The sequence below is a fragment of the Pan troglodytes genome, chromosome 4 (assembly GCF_028858775.2).
Source record: "Pan troglodytes isolate AG18354 chromosome 4, NHGRI_mPanTro3-v2.0_pri, whole genome shotgun sequence".
Lineage (NCBI taxonomy): Eukaryota > Metazoa > Chordata > Mammalia > Primates > Hominidae > Pan > Pan troglodytes.
In genome coordinates, this window is record NC_072402.2 from 139,611,814 (window position 1) to 139,630,141 (window position 18,328).

Genomic DNA, 18,328 nt, shown 5'->3' on the forward strand with positions numbered 1-18,328 from the left:
AGGATGTGTTTTTCTGTTAGGGGAAAAACGAGTAATTAATTCTGCCATAAAGTAGAATGACTGATCTTCCCAGAATGAGAAAGAGAAAAATATAGGGAAAGAAATGTTGATGGATATATATATATTTTTTGTTTGTTTGTTTTTGAGATGGAGTCTCACTCCGTCATCCAGGCTGTAGTGCAGTGGCATGATCTCAGCTCACTGCAACCTCTGCCTCCCGGGTACAAGCGATTCTTCTGCCTCAGCCTCCCAAGTAGCTGGGACTACAGGTGTGTGCCACCACACCCGGCTCATTTTGTATTTTTTTAGTAGAGATGGGGTTTCACCATGTTGGCCAGGTTGGTCTCAAACGCCTGACCTTGTGATCTACCCGCCTCAGCCTCCCAAAGTGCTGGGATTACAGGCATGAGCCACCACGGCCGGCTTGATGGATATTTTTAAACGGTTGTAATGGGTTTGAGGAAGGAAATCTTAGGAAAGGAGTCTTATCTGGTGTGATCAAAGCTATCTGAGACGGGATAGATTTATTCAGAAGACATTTTTAAAATTAGCCTTAGCATTAATAGTACACTGATGCAAAACTAGAATTTGGCCTCCTCTGTCAAAGACAAAGTTTTGGCCGGGTGCAGTGGCTCACGCCTGTAATCCCAGCACTTTGGGAGGCCGAGGCGGGCGGATTACCTGAGGTCAGGAGTTCGCGATCAGCCTGGGCAACACAGTGAAACCCCATCTCTACTAAAAACACAAAAATTAGCCGGGCGTGGTGACACATGCCTGTAATCCCAGCTACTCGGGAGGCTGAGGCAGGAGAATCGCTTGAACCTGGGAAGTGGAGGATGCGGTGAACTGAGATCACGCCGTTGCACTCCAGCCTGGGCAGCAAGAATAAATCTCCGTCTCACCAAAAAAAAAAAAAAAAAAAAGAAAATAAAGACAAAGTTTTTTTGATGGGGGGTATATTGGTTTGCTTTTGATAAGAGATTATGAAAAGTTTTTTCTTTACCTTTTAAGTAATTGGCATAGAAAACAAAGGTTTTGTGAGCTATCAAAATAATTTTTGGTGCTTCACATGGTCTCCACTAGGTCTTTGATTACTTAAGAAAATGGAGTTCTCTCTATTAAAAGAACTGAAGGTTTGTTTTTAAAACTATGTAACCTTCTGTACTTGCCTTTAAAATATTTTGTTGCCACTTTGATTAAATAGATAACAAATAACCTGATTTAATCAAGAGTTTTACACCTTTTGATATTGTTGACAAACTTCCCCAAATCAAATTCTAAATTAAATCTTTTTGACCTCAATCTAAATTTGGGAGCTTTTAGAGGGCCTCTGGAATATCTCAAAATAATTTATTTTCTCTCCTTATAAAAAGAGAGATATTAAACTAATTTGGCTTATTTGTGTTTTTTTGTTTGTTTGTTTTTGTTTTGTTTTGTTTTGTTTTTTGAGATGGAGTCTCACTCTGTCGCCCAGGCTGGAGTGCAGTGGCGCGATCTGGGCTCACTGCAAGCTCCACTTCCCGGGTTCACGCCATTCTCCTGCCTCAGCCTCCCGAGTAGCTGGGACTACAGGCGCCCGCCACCTCGCCCAGCTAATTTTTTGTATTTTTAGTAGAGATGGGGTTTCACCTTGTTTGCCAGGATGGTCTCGATCTCCTGACCTCATGATCCGCCCACCTCGGCCTCCCAAAGTGTTGGGATTACAGGCGTGAGCCATAATTTGGCTTATTTGACATGTTAAATTTACACGGGAAACATTGTCAACTAAGAAATGATGTTTAACGTTCTTTGAATTATATCTGTATGGGTATATTATTAATGTGTGTTCCAAAAACTGTATAAAATTCTTAAAAATCTGATATGTTCTCATATAATGTTTTCGGTCATAATTTTAGTTATGTTAAAATGTTTTATCCCACAGGAATAATCAAATTTCTTCATCAGGCCAGGTGCGGTGGCTCATGCCTGTAATCCCAGCACTTTGGGAGGCCGTGGCGGGTGGATCAGGAGGTCAGGAGATCGAGACCATTCTGGCTAACACGGTGAAACCCTGTCTCTACTAAAAATACAAAAAATTAGCCACTTGCGGTGGTGGGCGCCTGTAGTCCCAGCTACTCGGGAGGCTGAGGCAGGAGAATGGTGTGAACCCGGAAGGCAGAGCTTGCAGTGAGCGGAGATCGCACCACTGCACTCCAGCCTGGGCGACAGAGCAAGCCTCTGTCTCAAAAAAAAAAAAATTTCTTCATCAATTTTGTTATTATTATAATGAACTCTCATATTTTTAACCATGGCCAGTTTTGTTGTTGTTGTTGTTATTCACAGACAGTTGTTTTACTTTTATTCTTGTCTGAAAGTATTTGCAATCAACTATTGTCCAAAATTGCTTCTTCTTCAAGGACATTCATGAAAAAGATTTTGACAAGTACCCTGGAATAGAATGCAGGTTCAGGTTTCTGATAACTTAAAAATCATACCACTGCACTGGGTAAGAATTTTCAAAACTCTAATGAAGAAACTGATAAATTCATGAAACTGCTAAGCAAGATCAAACAGAACAAGATTTGATTACATGGGACTGAATAAACTAATGAGGATGATTTTGGGGGATGACTTTTTGGCTGAAACATTGCTGGTTCTTTAATGTTTTCTTTTCCATATTTAAGAAAACTTTTTTTTTTTTTTCACTTTTAAGCTATCTATAGCTTACAGCCACTTGGTAAAGTATACTTTTATAAGTATACTTTATTCAATTTCAATAAGAATTGAATTCAATAATTCAGTTTCAATAAGAATTGAAGTCATCACTTTTTCTCCTTACCTGATTCCTCCAGAATTCAGAAACTATTAGTGAGTATCCTTATTTTTATGGCAATATAGTTATCTGCATACGTTCAAAAAGAATCTGTTCCCCTTGTAGCAGAACACATTGGAATTATTGGCTATATTACCAAGGCTTTGACTGGAATGCCTATTTTCAGATATAACCAGAATACTTTAAAGAACTAAGGCTGACTTTATTGATCTAGTAAAGCCTCTTAGGAAAAACTGGCTTGGTAGTCTGCATACATGGTTCCCTTACATGGTTCCCCTATGTGGTTGCCTTACAGGTAAGTAAGTAATGCCACTTTTCGACAGGCCCAGGAAACTCAGGGTATTTGGGGACTTCAAGAAGAGAGGAATTTGGCCAGGCGCACACACCTGTAATCCTAGCACTTTGGGAGGCCGAGGGGGCAGATCACCTGAGGTCAGGAGTTCGAGACCAGCCTGGCAAACATGGTGAAACCCCGTCTCTACTAAAAATACAAAAATTAGCCAGGCATGGTGGTGGGCACCTGTAATCCCAGCTACTGGGGAGGCTGAGGCAGGAGAATTGCTTGAACCCGGGAGGCAGAGGTTGCAGTGAGCCGTTGCACTTCAGCCTGGGCAACAAGAGCGACACTCCCTCTCAAAAAAAAAAAAAAAAGGAGAGGAATTCACCCAAATCTATAGGTATTATAGGCAAAGTATAATGAGAAATCCTTGGTTTGGCTTCCTAGACTTGAGTCAGGTTTTAAAAGTCCAATTTGAGATTCCTTATGAAAAATTCCAGCAAAGCAATCTTAAATGAGCCTTTAGGGCAATCACTGTTTTGCTGCACTTATGCAAATAATCAGGTTAAGTTTAATGAGATTGGGCCTATTTTGCAAACAAATTCATCTTATTTTGATCATCTTTGGTAGAAACAGAGGTGACTGTAGGTTTAAAAATTACATTTCAGAAGAAAACTAAAGTTTATCTATTATTGAATTCTAGTCCTGTTCATGTTTTTGAGGTTTTGTTTTGTTTTGTTGTTGTTGTTGTTTTAATGAAGAAGTATTTTATTATTTTGCTGCAAAGCTGTTGCTTCACTGTATAAAAATAGCACCACCAAAAAATGCAGTGTATTGTAAAATTAAGATAGCGGTGTTCCTCATCTGACACTGTACAAGCAACAAAAACCTCTTCACTTCCAGCTATTTCCAATGGAAAGATCATTAAGTATTTCATCCCAAATCCAGGTATGGATACATGCAAGTTACAATATTATTAAGGCTTAAGAATAACAATGTTATCTTTGAATTATGTAATGTTTATAACTAGTTTTTACCATGGATAATTTCATGAATTCTGAACACTAGAGCCTAGTCTAAAAATCACAGGATATTGTGAAAAAGACACATATTCTATTTATCTATAATCATTAGAAAGTTAAAGGGCATTTTCTTTCATTAGCAGTGTTAACAGTAGTTTTTTCTTCCCCATCGGTAATGCTAAAAGTTGCTATTGTAAGTCTATCCACCACTAATTTAAGACAACTCTGCTGGGTTGCGTTATTTCATACTAGTTTATTTAGGAGTTCCATTTTCACTCCTCAATAGATTTTATGTATTTCTCATAAGCTTCTTCACTCATAAGTTCATCTAGTTCTGAAGGGTTACTCAGTGTCATCTTGATCTGCCAACCATCTTCATAACAAGATTTGTTTACAAGTCCTGGATTTTCTGCAAGAGCTTCATTAATTTCAGTTACTTCTCCTGATAAAGGAGAACAGAGTTCACCAGCAGCTTTCACACTTTCCAAAGCACCAAACTCATCTTGTTTGTTCAATTTTGTCCCAACTTCAGGCAGACTATAGTAAACAACATCTCCCAACGCTTCCTGTGCCAAATTGCTGATTCCCACTGTTCCAATGCCATTTTCTGTTGTTACGCATTCATGTTTCTCTGTGAATTTACGCACCCAGAGCAGAGCGGGTCCAGTGCGCAGCGTACGGACGGTGCCCACACCCAGCTGCCAAGGCCTTGGCGGGCAGGGCGCGGCGGGTAACGGGACCGCGTGCAGGGTGCAGAGCAGGGCCCGCACGCTCCGCACCACTCACAGCGCCATGTTCGCTGTTGTTGTTGTTTTTTGAGACGGAGTCTTGCTCTGTCGCCCAGGCTGGAGTGCAGTGGCACGATCTCAGCTCACTGCAAGCTCCACCTCCTGGGTTCACGCCATTCTTCTGCCTCAGCCTCCCGAGTAGCTGGGACTACAGGTGCCCGCCACCATGCCTGGCTAATTTTTTGTATTTTTTAGTAGAGACGGGGTTTCACCGTGTTAGCCAGGATGGTCTTGATCTCCTGACCTCGTGATCCAGCCGCCTCGGCCTCCCAAAGTGCTGGGATTACAGGCGTGAGCTACCTCACCCGGCCCTGAGGTTTTGTTATTTACCTATAATCTGGACTGGATCTTAAATTCTTCTAGTTTCCTCCAATATCTGGTTATCACTCTCCAAACAATTTCCAATTTTTCTCCCACCTTATGACTGAGAATCACTAAAAATTAAAACTGCCCTTTTTCCAAAGCCCTGCAAGCTAAAGCTGGACAACTTCATATAGACTTTAGAGAAATCACAACAGCCATATATGAACAATTTTTGTACGTGTTGCTCTATGTGCTACTCAGAAAGTTCCCCAGAACACCTCATGCAAACTGCAAACCAGGAAAATCTATCAGCTTGTCACTACTTGTCCTCATTCTACAATCTCAAGATGCTTTGAGCTCGAATCTAGAAATTTTTTTGACTGGCTGTCTACCGGACTCAAAAACTGAGTTTATGGATTGCTCTAATTGTTAATGTTTGTTTTTCTATTGTTTGTCTGGAAATGCCTCTTATTAAATGCCTGATTGATTACACTACATAGAGGCCTAACTTTGGTAGAAGCCTGACTGCAATACCCCCTAACAACTGGAATAAGATACAACTGTTAACTATTTAACTGGACTGAGTTATTCCTGGAACTGAGAGATGGTTCAATGGGTTATGCAATAATCTTCCAACTCAGTTTTTGGGCTGTGAAGCCTCTTGGGAAAGTTTCAGACAGGAGAATGATGGGGTTCAGGATACCGTACTCCAAAATATGGCAACTTGGCATTTGAAAAAACAGCAGAGGCAGGAGAACCACTCTCACCTTTCCCTCTCCCTTCTTCCCTGAAGCAGGCCATAAAACCTGGGAAGGTTGGCCGGGCACAGTGGCTCATGCCTGTAATCCCAGCGCTTTGGGAGGCTGAGGCTGGTGGATCACCTGAGGTCAGGAGTTCAAGACCAGCTTGGCCAACATGGTGAAACCCCATCTCTACTAAAAATACAAAAAAAAAAAGTAGCCGGGCATGGTGGTGGGCACCCGTAATCCCAGCTACTTGGGAGGCTGAGGCAGGAGAATCACTTGAACCCAGGAGGCAGAGGTTTCAGTGAGCCGAGATCGCGCCACTGCACTCCAGCCTGGGCAACAGAGTGCAATTCCATCTCAAAAAAAAGAAAAGAAAAAAACCTGGGAAGGTTACTCTCTGACCTTCTCCCTCCTTTCTTTCCTGAAGTAGGTCATGAAATCCTCATTCCAGAGATACCCTCCCTATACTGAAGAAAAGGGACTTCCTTGTTCTTGAAGGCAGAAGAATCTGAACAGGACTTGCTAAGTCCCCCACCACCAGTTTATTACCATTAGATCACACCCCTTTTGTCCTATCATACTTCTGCATGAGTGACCACTTCTACTCTTCCTCAAACCTAAGCCTAAATAAATACACAAGTTTTCCTGTTTTGGGGGGGTCTTCATTTCCTTATGAAGGCTCCTGTGTCATGTAAACCTTATATTAAATACATTTGCATACTTTTCTCTTCTTAATCTGTTTTTTATTGTTGGAATCTTGGCCATGAACCTAGAAGTGGATGAGAAAAGAAATCTTTTCTCTCCAACACAACACTGACTTTTTTTTTCTTTGTTTCTCCAAGGAGTCAGTCATTTCACAACTATTTGAGGGCCTAGTTCAGTGCAGGAAAACAGAAACTACTCTAGGTATTTTGAACTGAGGAGAACTTAGTGTAGAGAATTAGTGCTTACACAATCGTTGAAAGGAGTTGTGGAATGGACTTCCCAAAACTGCAACAGGAGAGCGAATATGTTTGCCATGATTAGTAAGATCAAAAGGCCACCACTGTAACTGTTGAGTTAAAGAACACATTGTCAGAGATCTGCCATCCAGGAACTAGAAAGCAGAGATCAGGAAGCTGAATGGCTGTTGCAGGAGAACCCCATGTCTCCAGGATCCTGCTTGCCAACAGAAAGCCCAAAATAGCAGAAAGAAGTCATCTTCCTCCTTTCTGTCTTACAGTCATACAAGTGTGCCTAATTGTAAGGGAGTCATGGAAATGTATTCTAGCTTCCCGGTCCCTGTAACACATTAGAAGAAAATAAGAATAGAGGATGCATGCCAAATGACCATATTCAATACAAACCTGCCCTTTAGGAGTCCACAGATTAGAGAGATAACACCACAATAAATGCAGGTTGAAAGGATGAGCCAGGAAGTATCTGTTTCAGACCGAGTTTAAGTGGCACGAGTCAGGGACCATTTTTTTTTTTCTTTTTGAGGTGGAGTTTTGCTCTCGTTGCTCAGGCTGGAGTGCAATGGCGTGATTTCGGCTCACTGCAACCTCTGCCTCCCAGGTTCAAGTGATTCTCCTGCCTCTGCCTCCCGAGTAGCTGGGATTACAGGCATGCGCCACCACACCAGCCAATTTTGTATTTTTAGTAGAGACGGGGTTTCTCCATGTTGGTCAGCCTGGTCTCGAACTTCCAACCTCAGGTGATCTGCCAGCCTCGGCCTCCCAAAGTGCTGGGATTACAGGCATGAGCCACTGTATCCACCCCATAGTAGTCTTAAAATGATTCCAGACCTAATTTGAAGCCATGGAGGTCAGACTCAGAATCATTAAAGGGACAAAGCTGAAGTCAGTGCCACAGGGAAGAGAGGGGAACAGAAGACACCATGATCTGATGTCAAAAGCTTGGAGCTCTCACTTCCTGCAAGTGGCTGTACACAAGGCCGCGAGTGCAGCCCCAAGTAAATAGGGCCCACCTTCAGTGGCAGCTTCTCTCTCACACTGGCTGGTTATGGTTTATGTGGCCCTTTGTGGCTTACTTGTCACCTGCCTCAAGACCATCATCATTCAGAAATGAGCCCGCAGGATCACCACTGGGAGAAGAGAAATACAGAGGGAAAAGATTCAAAGTGGTCCCATCTTCCAAGCAGGAGGGCCAGGGACTCAGGAGTATTTTGCTGTAGAAGGCCAAGGATCAGGTGCCTTCCAGCTGCCTGTATTTGCTTCCTTCTGCAATTCCAGATGTTTTGGCACCTCTCTTCTGTGACTCCAGGAATCAGGAGCCAGATCCTGGTGGTTCTAAGACAAGGGAATAGTGGCAGCTTCTAAGATTGCAAATAAATCCCAAGTCCATTAAAGGGCACCACTTTATATCTGTTGAGTGAGTATGAGGTGGTCTGGTATCTCCCCGGGGCTTAAATAGAAGGCAGCCTATCCTGCTGGTTCAAAGCTTGGCCTCAGAGTCCTGTCCTGGCTCAGTTGCTTCCCAGTTGTGTGATGTTGGGCAAATTACTTATTCTCAAAATGGAAATAGTGGTACATTTTTCTCTCAAGATGGTTGTGAGGATTAATTAATTATGTGTAACTATATATAAAGTGCTTAGCCCAGTGCCTGGCATATAGTAAGCTTTCTATAAATGGTAGCTGATAGTATTTTTGTTATTATTATCAATACCATATGTTCTCGGCAACAAACATCTCCCATCTTAATTACCAGAAAACATCTGGAATAGAAGGTTCCTCACACAAAGCTTGGTCTAGAACTATGAGCTCTTAGTCACATTCTGGAAAAGTGCAGAGCCAGACCAGGCCAGGATGCCCCTCAGGCCTGTTTCCTCCAGCTGAGAAGTTTCTGTCTGCTTCAATCCTAGTGCTGTCCCTGTGTAGTTCTACTGGGCATCTTTTTTTTTTTTTTTTTTGAGATGGAATCTCATTGTATTGCCCAGGCTGGAGTGCAGTGGCATGATGTTGGCTCACTGGAACCTCCACCTCCTGGGTTCAAGCGATTCTTGTGCCTCAGCCTCCCAAGTAGCTGGGACAACAGGTGCATGCCACCATGCCTGGCTAATTTTTGTATTTTTAGTAGAGGCGGTTTTGCCATGTTGACCAGGCTGGTCTCGAACTCCTGATCTCAAATGATCCACCTGCCTCAGCCTTCCAAAGTCCTGGGATTACAGGCTTGAGCCACTGCACCCGGCCTCTGCTGGGCATCTTAACATGCCCCAGGAGAGTTATGTGGTGTCACCCTGGCAGGTGAGAAAGGAAGATACTGGTGATAGTCAGAGGCCCAGGATCAGAAGGATTTGGAATCATCTGTTCTGACATTTTCTGTCTATTTTCCTTCTTCTCTAATGTCCTTTCCCCAAAGCATTCAACTTCATTTTTTTTAATTAATTAATTTTTTTTTTTTTTTGAGATGGAGTTTCGCTCTTGTTGCCCAGGCTGGAGTGCAATGGTGTGATCTCGGCTCACCGCAACCTAGGCCTCCCAGGTTCAAGCGATTCTCCTGCCTCAGCCTCCCTAGTAGCTGGGATTACAGGCATGTGCCACCATGCCCGGCTAATTTTGTATTTTTAGTAGAGACAGGGTTTCTCCATGTTTGTCAGGCTGGTCTTGAACTCCTGACCTCAGGTGATCCACCCGCCTCAGCCTCCCAAAGTACTGGGATTACAGGCGTGAGCCACTACGCCCAGCCATTTAAGTTTTATTGAACATCAATTCTGTGCCAGGCATTGTGCTAGCACTGGGGGTATAGTGAAGAACAGAGAGAAAGGCAACTCCTAACCAACTGGAGTTCTCTTTCTAATGGGGCCACAAACCATATAAATGTGATCACATAAATAATCATTTAATTACAGGTTTAATCAGTGCAAGGAAGGAAAATGACAGAGAGTAATGAGCATGGATAATGGGGGAACTTACCATCCCTCAACAGTAAGGGGTCGGGGCTGAGCAGGGGAGGTTGGGTCAGACCTGAAGAATGAGTAAGAGTCAGCTAGTCAAGGAGAAAGAAGTTTCTGGGTAGAGGTGGGCTTCTGCCAAAATGTTGGATGAAAACTTTATGGTGTGTTGCCTTGACTGGAGGTCTTAATTCTTAGCTGAGTACTCCCAAAATGATAAATATTTAATGGTGGAATCTTTGAGAGGCTTGTGACCAGCAGATAGGATCAGGAGGCTTTCTCATTAGCCTTCAAACCAAGCCATATGGCTAGGAGGCCTGGCTCTGGGTATGTAGTGTGTGTGTGTGAGCATGAGCGTGTAGGAGTGTGACTGCATGTTTGTGACTGTGAATGTCAGTGCGGGTGTATATGGATAGATGCAGAGCTATAACAGATAATTTTGGCATCTGGGTCAAGCAACAGAAATATATCTTGAAAGTCAGGCATATATCAGTTCAGGAGGGAGTCGGAGGGGAGCAGAGAAGAAAGACTGCTCTCCCACATGCACACAGGAGCCTCCTACAAGTGGGTTCCCTGTTCATGACCTTAGACATTCCAGGTCAGCCATCTCTGCCAAGAGTCAGGGGCAAGCTAGCCAGCACTTCTAGAGAAGGACTGGTGCTGAAGATTGGGGGAGGAGAAGCCTTTAAAATGTGCACAATCTTTGAGAAAATAATTCTTTAAAATGTTGGCACCCTCCACATTTTTGTTCCTGGGCCCCTGGTGAGTGTGCCTTTAAGACTCTGAATGTATATGTGCATATATGTGTGTATGTGTGTGTTGACTGTGCTTATGTGTATATGAATAGGTGTTGGGGACTACCATGTAAATTGTGATAACTAAGAGCCCCTGTGAGTTTGGAGCCAGCAGATGTGTTCCTGCACTCCTCCCCTCCCACTTTATGTGCTCTGACACTCCCACTATGCTTATCTCTGTAGCTCTCAGCAGAAGCAGAGGCTGGGATTATCTGCCTGCCAGGGCTGAGTCCCTTCATATTAACAACAGACTGAAGATGTACTGACTGCAACGAGACAAATAGAAATAATATGGTCACATTCACCTCCATTTCATAAAGCAACTGGAACCTGGGCTCACTGCGATGAATGAGCTTCAATAATTCATCCCAGCTGCTGGTGTGGTATTGACATAAAGCTAATTTAACACTGGGGGAGCCAGGGGAAGTAGGGAGCAGTTAGCCTTCGCTTACAGCACGGTCACTCTGCTAGCACTCTGGTGCTATGCTGGAAAGCAGAACCCCAGAGTAGAAGCAAACCCCAAACAAAACCCAAACAGAACCCCAAAGCAGATCCCCAGACCTGGGGAGGTCAGTTGCCCCCTTCCCTCCTTGTAGCCAGTTGACTTTCTGAAGTTGTTAGGATGGTATTTTCTTCTTGATGATACTCTTGATCTTTTGCGTCAGGAATAGAGACTTCCCACCCCTGTCTTCAGATCTGAACTTCTCAACAAAGAGATATTTCTCAGGTCAGTCAGACTCAGGTCAGTCTCTCCAGGGAATCAAAACAAGGTTGAGGGTTTTTGTTTGTTTTGAGACAAGGTCTCCCTGTGTCACCCAGGCTGGAGTGCAGTGGCATGATCTCGTCTGACTGCAGCCTCCACCTCCCTGGCTCAAGCGATCCTGCCACCTCAGCCTCCAAAGTAGCTGAGACTACAGCCCTGTGCCATTACACCCTGCTAATTGTTTCTGTTTTCTTTTGTTTTTCTAAAGAAGGAGTTTCGCCACATTGCCCAGGCTGTCTCAGACTCCTGAGCTCAACCAATCGCCTGCCTTGGCCTCCCAAAGTGCTGGGATTACAGGCATAAGCCACCATGCACAGCAATGTTGAGGTTTTTGCTAGAGAAAAAGGGAACCTGTGGTTCATATCTTAAATGATATCCAGCAACCCATTTGATTTTTTTCTTTCTCAAAAATAAGTCACTCATTCAACATCCAAAACATGTTTGAGTTCCTATCTTTCTTCATTTATTCAACAAATACTTAGGCCAGGCACGGTGGCTCATGCCTGTAATCCCAGCACTTTGGGAGGCAGAGGTGGGCGGATAACTTGAGGTCAGGAGTTCAAGACCAGCCTGGCCAACATGGCGAAACCCCATCTCTACCAAAAAATACAAAAATTAGCTAGGCATGGTGGTGGGTGCCTGTAATCTCAGCTGCTCGGGAGGCTGAAGCAAGGAGAATCGCTTGAACCCAGGAGGCAGAAGTTGCAGTAAGCCGAGATGGTGCCACTGCACTCCAGCCTGGGTGACAGAGCGAGACTCCATCTCACAAACAAAAAACAAAAAACAAAAAAAACCCCACATATTTAGTAAGCACTTCCTGGTACTAGGTGAACCAGACGGATTGGATCCTTGCCTTCATGAAGTTGACAGTACAGCAGGAAAGATAGGCATTAAATAAATAAATGCATGAATGAGTATATAATTGCAAATTGTTGCTAAGACTGTTTATTTATATTTATTCATTAATTTAGCCTTCAATGCAATGAGAGAGAATAACATTAAGGAATAGCTTTGGAATGGGAAGACCTCTCTGAACCCTGAAGGATGAGAAGTCTGGAAAAGACAGTGGGAAGAGTAGACCAGAAGGAGGAAAAGCCACATATTTAAGGTTTTGCTTCTTGCTGCAAGCAGGTGAATAAAATTTACTGGGGCCTAGTGGGAGAAAAGGAATCAGGAAAGAAAGACCTGAGTTCAAATTTGCTTTTGCCACATTACAGTTGTGTAGCCTTGGGCAAGTTACTTCTTTCAATTCTGTTACCTCTTCTATAAGATAGAAATGATCATATTTTCCACTTTATAGGATTGTTGTGGAAAATTAAGTAAAATAATGTTCTAAAGTGCTTACCGGTGCTTGGCATATGGTAAGTGTCAATAAATTACTATTACCGCTATTATGATTATCCTTAAATGTTCCAAGTTCTTTATTACCCCCAGGCTTTGGCACAGTTTGTTTCCTTTGCCTGGATCACACACTGTTCCTTTTACTCACTCATGCACATCTTTCAAGTAACAGCTGAAATGTATTTCCCTGGAAGGACTTTCCTGACCCCTAGATTAGTAGCTCTCAAACTGTAGTGCAAGTAAGAATCACGGCCAGGCGCAGTGGCTCATGCCGGTAATCCCATCACTTTGGGAGGCCAAGGTGGGTGGATCCCTAGAGCCCGGGAGTTCGAGACCAGCCTGGGCAACATGGCAAAACTCTGTCTCTACAGAAAAATACAAAAAACTAGCTGGGTGTGGTAGCATGTGCATGTAGTCCCAACTACTCAGGAGGCTGAGGCAGGAGGATCACTTGAGCCTGGCAGGTGGGGGTTGCAGTGAGCTGAGATCACACCCTGCACTCCAGCCTGGGTGACAGAATAAGAGCCTGTCTCAAATAAATAAATAAATAATGAGTATAAGTGATGTGCACGTGTGTGTGCACACACACGTGCTTAGTACAAAGCAGATTCCAAGTTTTGTCAAAGTGCCATTGTAATGTAAGATGATAACATTAGGGGAAATGGAAACCAAATGAAAGATGTGCAGGAACTCTCTGTACTATCTTTGTAACTTTTCTGTAAATCTAAAATCATTCCAAAATAAAAAGTTCATTTAAAAAGGCAGATTCCTATGTGAAAATCAAAACCACAATGCAATATCACCACACACTATCCCCCCCTAAAAAAAGAGAAAGAAAGAAGCTGGGCACTGTGGCTCACACCTGTAATCCTAGCACTTTGGGAGGCCAAGGCAGGTGGATCACTTGAGGTCAGGAGTTCAAGACCAGCCTGGCCAACATGGTGAAACCCCGTCTCTACCAAAATACAAAAATTAGCCAGGCATGATGGCGGGTGCCTGTAATCCCAGCTACTCGGGAGGCTGAGACGGGAGAATCACTTGAACCCGGGAGACCATGGTTGTAGTGAGCCGAGATTGCACCACTGTACTCCAGCCTGGGTGGCTGAGTGAGACTCCATCTCAAAAAAAAAAAGTGAGGATGTGGAAAACGGAAGCTTTTGTGGGAGGATAAAATGGTACAGCTGCTATGGAAAATAGTACGGTGGTTCCTCAAAAAGCTAAAAATTGAATTACCATATGATCCAGTAATTTTACCTCTGGATATAAATTCAAAATAATTGAAAGCAGGGCCTTGAGGAGATATTTGTATGCCCATGTTTATAACAGCATTATTCAACAATAGCCAAAGTGGAAGCAACTCAAATGTTCACTGATAGCTGAATACGTAAAGAAAATGTGGTATATCCATACAATGGAATATTATTCAACCCTAAAAAGAAAGGAAATTCAAACACATGCTACAACATGGATGAAACTTGAGGACATTAGTGAAATAAGCCAGTCGCAAAAAGACAACTACTATATGATTCCACTTATATGAAGTACCTAGAGTAGTCCAACTCATAGAGACAGAAAGTAGAATGGTGGTTATCAGGTTCCAGGGGTAGGAGGAAAAGGGGGGTTGTTTAATGGGTATAGTTTCAGTTTTGCAAGATGAAAAAGTTCTGGGTATTGACTGCATAAAAATGTGAATGCACTTAACTGTAAATTTAGAAATGGTTAAAGTGGTAAAATTTATGTTGTGTGTATTTTACTCACAATCAAAACTTATTTTTTTTTTAAAAAAAAGCAGATTCCTTGGCTTTACCTTCAGAGCTTTCGACTCAATGCAGAAATGGAAAAGCCGATCCTTAAATTCAAATGGAATTGCAGCGGACCCCAAATAGCCAAAGCAATCTTGAAAAAGAAGAACAAAGCTGGAAGACTTACACTTCCTGATTTCAAAACGTATTACAAAGCTACAGTAATCAAAATAGTGTGATAGTAGCATAAAGGATAGAGAGATATATATCAACGAAATAGAATTGAGAGTCCAAAAATATACTAATACAGCTATGGGGTCAATTGATTTTTGACAAGGGTGCCAAGAGCATTCAATGGGCAAAAAATAGTGTCTTCAACAAATAGTGCTGGGACAACTGGATATCCACATACAAAAAAGGAAGAAGAAGGAGAAGGAGAAGGAGAAGAAGAAGAAGAGGAAGGAAGAGGAGGAGGAGGAAGAGAAAGAAGGAGGAAGAAGAAGGAAGAAGAAGGAGAAAGAAAGAAGAACAAAGAAGAAAGTTGGACCCCTTACCTCATACCATATACAAATATTAACTCACTAAGGAGCTTCTGGATAGCTGAACACATGAAGATACTTGGAGGGAAGGTGGCATGCCTAGAGATGTATGAAAGCTCTATGCCCCTTCCCACATGGCTTGACCTATCCATCTCTCCATCTGGCTGTTCATCTTTAAAATACCCCTTATGATAAATGGGTAAATGCTACATGTTCACTTGGCATCCTAGGTCAGGCATTTGGTCTCCACCAGAGCCCAGGAACAAGCCCAGGAGCTGTATATTTTATTTTTTCAAAGTGTGAATGAGTTATTTGTGTAAAAAGACATAGCTGCAATACAAAACTCTAGGAGTCTACATCATGATTCCTCTATCAGGGATTCCCAGATGGTTCACCAGCATTCCTATCTGCAATAGACGTTTGGAGCACTGTTGAATCTGCTGGGTCATAAGGCCCAAGCAGGAAAGCAGCTTATATCATACCTGCAATAGCTTCAGAAACTTTTCTTGCTCTGGTCGTGAATTAGCTTTCTATTGCTATGTAACAAATTACCACAAACTTAGTGGCCTAAAACAAAAACAAAAAACAAACAAAAATTTTGAACTCATTATGTATCAAATACCTAAATGTAAGAGCAAAAAGTGTAAAACCTTTAGGAGAAAACATAAGGGTAAATATTCATGACTTTGGATTTGGCAATGGTTTCTTTTTTTTTTTTTTTTTTTGAGAGCGGTCTTGCTTTCATCCCCCAGGCTTGAGTGCAATGGCTCAATCTCGGCTCACTGCAACATCCGCCTCCCGGGTTCAAACGATTCTCCTGCCTCTGCCTCCCAAGTAGCTGGGAGCAAAGTGCCGGCCATCACGCCCGGCTAATTTTTATATTTTTTAGTAGGGACAGGGTTCCACCATGTTGGTCAGGCTGGTCTCGAACTCCTGACCTTAGGTGATCTGCCCGCCTCAGCCTCCCAAAGTGCTGGGATTACAGGCATGAGCCACCACGCTCGGCCTGGCAATGGTTTCTTAAACATGATATCAAAACCACATGCAACAAAAAGTAAGTATGGATACACTGGACTTCAGCAAAATTAAAAACTTTCATGCATCCGAGAACATCTTCAAGAAAGTGAAAAGACACTTTTCGTTTCATTTGTCAATTTGCAAATCACATATCCAATAAACTTCTAGTATCCAGAATATATAAAGGACTCTTATAATTTGATAACAAAAAGACAATCCTTTTTTTTTTGAGACAAGGTCTCACTCTGTCACCCAGGCTAGAGTACAGTGGAAAGATCACAGCTCATTTCAGCCTCAACCTTCCTGGGGCTCAAGCGATCCTCCCACCTGAGCCTCCTGAGTAGCTGGGACTACAGGTGCCACCATGCCAGGCTAATTTTTTGTATTTTTTCATAGAGATGGGGTTTTGCCATGTTGCCCCAGCTGGTCTCAAACTCTTGGGCTCAAGTGATCCATACTCTTTGGCCTCCAAAGTGCTGGGATTGCAGGTGTGAGCACCCTGCCTGGCCTAGATAACTATTTTTTAAATGAGCAAAGGACTTGAATAGACATTTCTCTAAAGAAGACATATAAATGGCCAAAAAGTACATGAAAAGATGCTCAACATCATTAGTCATTACGGAAATGCAAATCAAAACTACAATGAGATACCACTTTATACCCACTGTGATGGCTATAATTAAGGAAAAGAACAAGTATTGGCAAGAATGTGGGGACACTGAAACCCTTGGGCCTTCCTGATGGGAACATAAAATGGTACAGCCACTGTGGAAAACAGTTGGTGGTTCCTTAAAATGTTAAACATAGAATTGCCGTATGACCCAGCAATTTCATTCGTAGGGGTATACCCAAGAGACTTGAAAGTAGATACTCAAATACTTGTATATATTCACAGTAGCAATATTCACAATAGCCAAAAGATGGAAACAACCCAAATATCCATCAATGGATGAATGGATAAAGAAAATGTGGTATACCCACACAATAGAATATTATTTAGCAATAAAAATAAATGAAGTACTGATGTATGCTACAACATGGATGAACCTTGAAAACATTGTTAAGTGAAGGAAGCTAGACGCAAAAGATCATGTAGTGTATGATTTCATTTCTATGAAATATCTAGAAAAGGTCAATTCATACAGATAGAAAGAAGGTTAGTGGTTACCAGGGGATGGGGCGAAGGGAGAATGGGAGTGACTGCTTAATGAGTCAGGAGTTTCTTTGGGAGATGATCAAATGTTTTGGAACTAGATAGAGATGATGATTGTACAACATTGTGAATGTACTAAATGCCACTGAAGTGTATACTTTCAATGGCTAATTTTTTGTTATGTAGATTTTACCTAAATTTTTTTAAAAAGCAAGTTCCTTAGGCTCCACATTCAGAGCTTTGGATTCAGCATATCTGGCATGATGCCCAGGACCTGAATTTTCAACAAGTACCTCGGATACCCCTGATGCAAGTGGTCCAGGGACCATATTTTGAGAAACATTGCTAAACAATGTTAAGCTTCGAACTGATTCTCTTCCATTCTCTTTTACTTTTTGTAATATACATCATAATTGTATGGCTTATCCTGCACCTCTTTTCCCATAGACTGTAAACTCCATGAGGGCAGGGCGCATATCTTCCTTCTTCATCATCATGATGCTAGCATTTGGAAAAAGCGCCTTGAGGCTGGGCATGGTGGCTCATGCCTGTAATCTCAGCACTTTGGGAGGCTGAGGCCTGGGCAACATGTCAAAAACCCATCTCTACAAAAAAATAAAAAATTAGCTGGGTGTGGTGGCGCATGTGCCTGTAGTCCCTGCTACCTGGGAGGCTGATGCAGGAGGATAGATTGAGTCTGGGAGGTTGAGGCTGCAGTGAGCTGGGATTGTGCCACTGCACTCCAGCCTGGATGAGAGCGAGACTCTGTCTCAAAAAATAAAATAAAATAAAGAAAAGAAAAAGCACCTTGACGTTACACGTGCCCAGTAGATACAGGGTGAATTTTTTTTTTTTTTTTTTTTTGAGACAGAATCTCGCTCTGTCACCCAGGCTGGAGTGCAGTGGTGTGATCTCGGCTCACTACAACCTCGCCTCCAGGTTTAAGTGATTCTCCTAACTCAGCCTCCAGAGCAGCTGGGATTACAGGCGCGCTTCACCACGCCTGGCTAATTTCTTATATTTTTTGGTAGAGGTGGGATTTCGCCATGTTGGCCAGGCTGGTCTTGAACTCCTGACCTTAGGTGATGCACCAGCCTCGGCCTCCCAAAGTGCTGGGATTACAGGCATGAGCCACCACG

General features: G+C 42.7%; 1 long non-coding RNA gene and 1 pseudogene across 2 annotated transcripts in view; one reads left to right on the forward strand and one right to left on the reverse strand.

The window, feature by feature from the left end:
- LOC104006583 (uncharacterized) overlaps nt 1–18,023 on the forward strand; it is a 31,658-nt gene extending 13,635 nt beyond the window's left edge. The window contains exons 2-3 of one of the 2 annotated variants that reach the window (XR_008548089.2): nt 12,369–12,528; nt 14,528–18,023. This is a non-coding gene — a long non-coding RNA (uncharacterized LOC104006583). The remainder of the gene's footprint in view (nt 1–12,368; nt 12,529–14,527) is intronic. The other variant, XR_001717945.4, reaches the window with a different exon arrangement.
- LOC738922 (glycine cleavage system H protein, mitochondrial-like) lies at nt 4,316–4,905 on the reverse strand (annotated as a pseudogene).
- Nucleotides 18,024–18,328: the final 305 nt, after the last annotated feature.